Here is a 7,760-nt window from a genome sequence, read left to right on the forward strand (position 1 = left end):
CATCGTTTCTCTTTCGGGCTTGGAAATGTTATACAATCTGCTGCTAGGAAGAGGAGCACCAGGTAAAAGTTCAATGGCGCAATCGTATGGTCTGTGTGGAGGTAGGGACGTCGCACTGACCTTACTGAAGACAGGGGCTAAGTCATGGTACTCAGGGGGAACTGAAGAAAGGTCAGGAGAGTCCATCTCCCCCCCACCTCTAGGAGACCCCACCAAGGGGGCAGCAGAACGAAGGCATGTTTCATGGCATGAAGTGGACCATGATTCCAGATGACGTTCCGTCCAGTTTATGTGAGGATTATGCTTCTCCAACCATTCGAACCCGAGCACCAGCGGGGAACATGCAGAGGGAAAAACAAAAAATGTTATTGTCTCTCGGTGGTTACCTGACAGAAGTAGCTCGAGGGGCTGAGTTTGGTGGGTAACTCGATGGAGTCTTTTTCCGTCTATGGCGGATACACTGAGAGGCTGAGAAAGGGGAATGGTTTTAATCTGGAGTTGCTGGACGAGGTTAGAGTCGATTAGGTTACGTTCACAGCCTGAGTCGATGAAAGCAGAAAAAGAGAGGCTTTGGTTAGCACAGAAAAGCGTGGCAGGCAGTAACAGTCGAGGAGATTTCTTTGTGTTTATTCGGCCCGCCAGACTCCTCAGATCCTCTGGCGGGCCCCGGCTTTTGATTTTGCCGGGCAGGAAGCGATGAAGTGTCCACTCTCACCACAGTAGATACATAGTTTGCTTAGAAAACGCCTTTGTCTCTCCTCTGGAGTGAGCCTGGTGTGTCCCACCTGCATGGGTTCGAGATCCCTTTCGCCCGAATGTGAGGCCTGAACAGGCAACGGTAGAGACTGGGGCTTAGACCTCTGAATGGGCAACTGCTCTGTAGAGGGAGAACAAACAGTCACGTTATGAGAGGCAGAAGAAATTGTACCCTGCTTCTTAGAACTGTTTCTGGCTCGAATTCTATTATCTAATCTGATGGAGAGGCGAATTAAATCTTCGAGGGTAGCAGGTTCGTCGAGGGTTGCGAGTTCATCTTTAATGTGCTCGTTTAATGCCATGAAAAAGGCTCCTTTCAAGGCGCTTTGGTTCCATCCGGAAGCTGCCGCTTTAAACCGGAAGTTAATAGAAAATTCAGCCACCGAAGAGTTTCCCTGTTTAAGGTTGAAAAGAGCTCTAGAATCAATAGTTTGGTCAGTTTCCTGGTTGAAGACCTGGGTAAATTCAGAAATTAAATCAGAGTAGTAGCAATTTAAACTATCGTCAGCGGCAAATCTTGCCTGAGCCCATTCCAAGGCTCTTCCTGTTAACTGAGAGAGAATGAAAGTTATCTTCTTGTGATCCGAGGAAAAACAGCCAGGGGAGTTCCGGAAAATCAACCGACATTGAAATAAAAATCCTTTGCAATCCTTCATGTTACCAGAGAATCTTTCTGGGAGACTAGGACGGAACTCTGATGACGTCACCTCCGGTGACCTCGGAGGAGGAACTGGACCCGGAAATGGTTGTGGTGGAGCATTAGCGTTGTTCAGGAAATTAGCACAGCTCTGTAGCATTTGGTTATGAGTGCCAACTAGACGATATAACTCACGGAGCGTTTGGGTTTGTCCCTGAATTTGGGCATCCTGCTCCTCCAGTCGACGGGTGAGGTGATCTGCTGGGCCTTGAGTTTGGCCGCAGTGTTCTGTCATGATGGGTTCACTGAAGGCGACCCAGTTATGCAGAACACCACTGACGGACACAAGGATGAAGAGTTCAACAGTTTATTAAAGCACAAACACACAGAATGTACAGATTCTGGTTCGGGGCCTGGATACTGGTTCACCGGAGTCTGTGTGAGAGACAGCACTGTTAGCGGTTTGCTGGCAGGGTTTTACTTCCAGAAGTTCACTGATTGTACCTTGAGGGTTCTTGAGGTTAACTTTGGGAGAGTCATTGTTGGTTCTGGAGAAGGGTTTATCAGCAGAGTCCGTTAGCTGCTTCAGCGTCTCACGTCTTGTTAGAACAGACCTTGGCTTGGAAGTCCCAGCTCAGTCCTGAGCTGCTTGAGGTTTCTCAGAGGGATCTTCAGGGTTTGGCTCAGAGGGTCGGCTCGGCAGGTTAGCTCTTCCAGAGCTTTCTCAGAGGAGGCACAGGTTTCCTGGAAGACAGAGATAATAGTTAGAATCCAGACTGGATTCAAAGTCATGGAGATACTCAGAGGATCTAGGCTTTAGCGCTGACCAACTGGAACAACACTGCGGCGTTGAGGCAAGGTCTGAAGACAGCATAAGTAGTGGATCCTCTGATGATCTTGACGAGCTGCAGCTGTGCAGGGAGCTCCCTCAGAGGATCCACGGCGGACTCTGCTGGAGAAAGATGGGATTTCTCCAGCTCCCAACAATTCTGGTATGTGGCGAACAACAAGTTGGTGCAGCACTGAGTCCAACCACAAAGAAATGAATCATCTGGATGAAACAATTTATTTTGATATTTTCTTTAATACCAGCAGGCAAAAATGAGTTTAAACGAAACAAAACGAGTGTATTTCTAAAATGTAAGGAGTAGAAGGAAAAAGCTGTCTAAAATAATTACTCCAGTAAAGTATAGATAGCCAACATTTCTACTTAAGTAACTTAACAAAGTATTTGTACTTTGTTACTTGACACCTCTGTAATCATGACATGTATTTGTATTCTTTATGTGTAGTCTGTCTGTCTGCGTCATTTATAAATATTAAAACAATTACTCTTTACTCAAGTAGCCTTTTGTCTACTTTTATAATACTTTTTCTACTTTTACTTGAGTAATTTCTTGGATGACTTTTACTTTAGCAAAAAAAAGTTGAGGTAGTGCTTCTTTACTTGAGTAGAATTTCTGGGTACTCTACCCAGTTCTGATCGTATCCTGCATTGCTCTGTATTTATAGATTACCTTCTCTAACTAATAATGGGCTAATAGAAACCTGCATCCTGATACAGCATAAACTGCTGATTAGGCGCCACAGGGAAGGTGATTTGAAAACAGAAAGGTTTCATTCAGAGTCAGCAGTTTGTGGCAGAGCGGCTTTGTCTGCCTGGGGCTGAGGGACGGGGTCAAAAGGTCACAAAGCTTTCTTGACCATCTGGCTTCTAAAAAAAAGAAAAGATGATTGGGGTCTCATTCTAGTATTAAACCATGACACAGCAGTTTCAGCTCTGTTTGAGAGATTCTCGTGAACCTGACGTCATTGTGTCACACAATCCACCATCACATTTCAACTGAAGTTACAATGACCCAGAAAACTTTGGATAATACAGTTTTACATGAAAGAATAAAGCAAAAAAGTTGTAGCACTTTAAACGTTCACCAAGAGGAGATGTCAGCCTCAAACTGGATTACCTTCCATTTAAGTGACATCACCTGTGCTGCCAATTAAATCTTTTAATGCCTCTCTTTGCCCAATATTGATGCAAGATGCAACTTGAGGAGGACAAAGTTCAAACTATTGTTTCGGTCCTGGATAAAAATGGATGATGCATCATTTGTTAAGCTTATAAGTCAAACAAGGTTCTCTCTATTTTTGAGACTCCTATCTTGAGGTAAAATTTTTTTACTATTACTTAAGTTAAAGTCTCCTTGTTGGGAGGACCAACTACTGCTTTTTCTAAAAAAGTATTAACAAAATACTCCACAATTTAAAAGCTGTTTGTGTTGAATTAGTTATTGTGCTTAGATACAGCGCTACTCACTGCGCCACTGAGCAGTGGGTAGCACTGCTGCCTTGCAGCCAGAAGGTTGCAGGTTCAATTCCTGGCCTGGGGTCTTTCTGCATAGAGTTTGCATGTTCTTACCTGAGCATGCATGGGTTCTCTCTGGGTACTCTGGCTTCCTCCCACAGTCCAAACACATTACTGTTAGGTTAATTGGCTTCTCTAAATTGCGCTTAGCTGTGAGTGTGTGAGTGAATGGTTGTTTGTCTCTGTGTTGCCCTGCGATGGACTGGCGACCTTTCCAGGGTGGACCCCGCCTCACTCGTAGACAGCTGGAGAAAAATGGATTTAGATACAGTTACCAGAGGTTTCAAAAGTACTCACGTTTATTACTTGAGTAAAAATACAGAACCAAGGGTAAAAAAAGACTCTGGTAAAAGTAAAAATTTCAAGAAGTCTTTTCCTGAAAAGTTAGTTAAAAAGTACAGATGCTACACTGTATTTAAGCACAAAGATAAAATGATGCCTTGACTAAAAATACCCTTTAAAAAACTGTTTTACACCTGAAAAATTATCTAGAAATAAGTAAAAAATATTCTTAAATTAAGAGTACTTACCCTTAATTTGAGTAGGTGAATGGGATAGTTTGCCAATGGAATGAGTATATTTTTTACTCTTAAACTACGATAATTAGACAACATGCACTTGAAATAAGACAATGCAATTGTTTTTTTCCTTTTTTTAAGTGTAAATTGTCTTGTTCCATTGGCAAAATGTCTCTTTTGCCTCCTCAATCCAAGAACAAATGCACTTATCTTAAGAAAAAATGACTTATCTAGATTTCTATTTTTTCCAGTGTATGTACAGAAATGAGGTTAATTTACTATTTTGCTCACTGACAACATAACTATTTTGCTCGAGACAACATAAAAAATAAAGTAGGCTTACTAACCCTGGTTATCTTTGTTCTAAATTTCAGACAGGATAATAAAGTTAAAGTGAATCAAAGTCCTGCATAAGCAGCTGATTACTCAAACACACAACACATACGAACAGGCTGCAAAAGAGATATTCTACAATAACATTAACTAGAGAGTAGTAGATACTCTGACCATGGGCTTGTTGTTGGTGACAGACGGCTTTATTTATTGTATGTACTAACACATCGAAAGGTGGCTTTGGGAATGTAATATTACAGAAAACTTTGCATTGGGGAAATAATATGAGAAGGAAAACAATTTTATATGAGAAGAGAAACAAGTTACAAAAATATGTTTGATGGCATGATACATTTACTAATTGGTTCCTGACATCCTGACCTATGAATGCAGTATGATATGGCATTGGAGGCCCGATGACAATTACTGCTGGGTTGCAGGTTATGTTCTGATCACCCCTGGTTGGGTGACTGTACGATGTTTATATAGATTAGAAGCAGAAAGACGTGACTGATGATCCTCCCAACCATCCGTAAGATGCATTCATAGAAGATCAATTTTAAAATGAATGTCAAAGAAGTTCAGGCTAGAATTGTGACTTTGGTTTAATTTAACTTTAATTGCACTGAAAGAAATAATACAACCGTTTTTGGCATTTACTTAATCACATTTAGTTACAACTGTTTCATGTTAGCAGAGTAGGACATAAAACAACTGTGTTAAAGTAACTAAATATGATTAAGTTAATGCAAAAAGCGGATGCATTATTTTTTTCACTGTGTTAGATTTCTGACATAAGGTGAGAGCAGTTTTCTTTTTTTTTATCAGGAACCTGAAATGTGCAACTTTAGAATAAAACTGGAAGGTAAAAATGAACTGCACCCATCAAATAAAAGAATGTGAATTATTTATTTTATATGGAACAAGTTTTAGTCTGAGCTACTTTTTATCAAAATCTGGAAAACTTTGGATTAAAAAGTTGATGCTTGTCATGAGAAAGTCTGAGAACCACAGAGCTTAAAGCCTTTAGCATTTTTAAAGATTTACTTGTGTTTTATTGGCAGTTAGATGTCAGATGTGCTAGTTTTTTTCTGAGATTATAAAACCAAGACTGAAACAATCAGCAAAAGCTCATAAAATACCCCTGAGAGCTGAAGGGAAACTCCGGGGAGATAAGACGAGTAAAGCGATCCCGTTTAACAACCTCCTCTAACTTACACATGGCCTGATCTCCAAATTCACCCTGGAGGGTAAATGCTAAACCGCCACAGATCCAGTTGACATAACAGCAGAAGTAGCATGAGTGTTTAAGTTCATGAGAGTTTGAAATAAAGAAGCAGCACATACTGTTATGACAGCACATGTTGCCTGGGGGGAGAAGGGGAAAACTACATCTCCAAAGTTATTTGACGTTATTTTTTTCTATTGATAAAAACTTTCAGAAAATGACTAAAGGTAAAAAAAAAAAAAAAGGCGGCAGAGACTATTTTCCTCATGTTACAAACGCCATACAGCATTTTGAATTTTTCAATTCAGTTTAGTAAAAGGTATTAGCTTCTTCTTACAGTTGCATAATGCAGTTAGGAGCAGATATTCAACCTTTGTTTAGTTATAACTAAAACGGGTTGGGAGCAGACTACCTTTAAAAAATTGTAGCATGCAGCCAAAATGATTTTCACAATCAATGCAATGTAACTTTTACCCATATATGAAAAATATATTCACTAGATTTAATCGGGAAATATATCTTGCTTTGTAGCTAACTGTGGATGCATCCTGCAGTCAGGAGAAATGGGATCTAAAAGAGGCTAATGTTCTCTAAGATCCTATAAATGCATTCATGATTAAGCTATGTACATAAAAAAAAAAATCCCAGACTCCCTCAGGATCTGGCCTAGTTCCTCTGCAAACTCAGAGTCTGTGTGGAGCCCTGGGATGATTCAGCTGAACACCTGTGGTGCAGGAGTACATGGAGATCTCTGGGGAGGGATTGATAATCCTAGAAAAGATTTGGTCCCAAAGGAGTGGCGATCAGCCTTGTAGAGCCACAGGTCATGACTCAGCACAGAGAAAGACAGTCATGTAAAAAGGAGATCAAACTAACAGTAGTTTGGATGAAATGAAAACGGTGTACCCCCTTTTTTTTTTATTAAAAAACAGTATAAAATTGACACCAGCTATTCACCTTGGGGTATCTTAAACACAAAGCGAATGCTACCTATAATGCTAGTATGTTAGCACAAGTTGAGTAGGTGTGTTTGATGATAATCTGCTTTAACAAACAGCAAGAATCAAAGAGACAAAGTGTAGAAAAGAAGCCTCTATGAAGCTCTAGCTCCTGTTAATGGTATAGTGGAGGATCTTCTTTTTCTGGGTGGATCATCGAAATAAGTGGTCCTCCTAATTGTCAATCATTCTGGTGATATGTTTACGTAAGGCCGTCCCATGTGCTTGTCCCCATTTTCACTTACCGGTGGTGAGTCTGACATAGTGGAAAAAATGCAAATCTGTTTTTAGAAAGTAAGCTTATAGAGTGATTTAACTTTTAAACAGAATGTGCACGAGGAGAAATGGGCTTGTGCATGCTTTCGCACGGTTTAATAGGCGTTTCCTCATGGGAGTGCGTAAAGGGTTGTGCGCGTGCTTTTTTTTTTTTTTTTTTTTTTTTCAGTGGAGAGGGCGGGTCTTTTAAAGCTACAGTGTACAATTTTCAGCGACATCTAACGTCCAGACTGCAGACAGCAGCAACATGAACCCCCCCCCCCGCCGCTTCTCCCCCCCAACAGTACGGCGAGCGTTACGGGACAAAATGTCTTCCACGGTGTCCGTATCACCTACCTTCTCAAGTGATGAGGTTTGTTTACATAGATAATTTTACAGATAGTATTTCATTAGTCTGCGTGTTCAGTACCGTCTCAGTTCATCTCTCTCAACTTGCCGTAGTTACTTTCAATCGCTAGTTTGTTGGCTCTGCGCTGCCGTAGCGCAAAGATGTCTGCCACCATGGCTGCGAGACCCGCTCCTATGTAATTATAAATAACGAATTCTAAGGCAACGCAATTAAGGTTAGAGGCTGAGCTCGTAGATGATGATAAATAACACAGTTATGTATAATATATTACATTTCTGACTGTATATCCCTGTAATTATTACA

This window comes from Cyprinodon tularosa, unplaced genomic scaffold, assembly GCF_016077235.1.
Source record: "Cyprinodon tularosa strain WSP-4 unplaced genomic scaffold, ASM1607723v1 ctg313, whole genome shotgun sequence".
Lineage (NCBI taxonomy): Eukaryota > Metazoa > Chordata > Actinopteri > Cyprinodontiformes > Cyprinodontidae > Cyprinodon > Cyprinodon tularosa.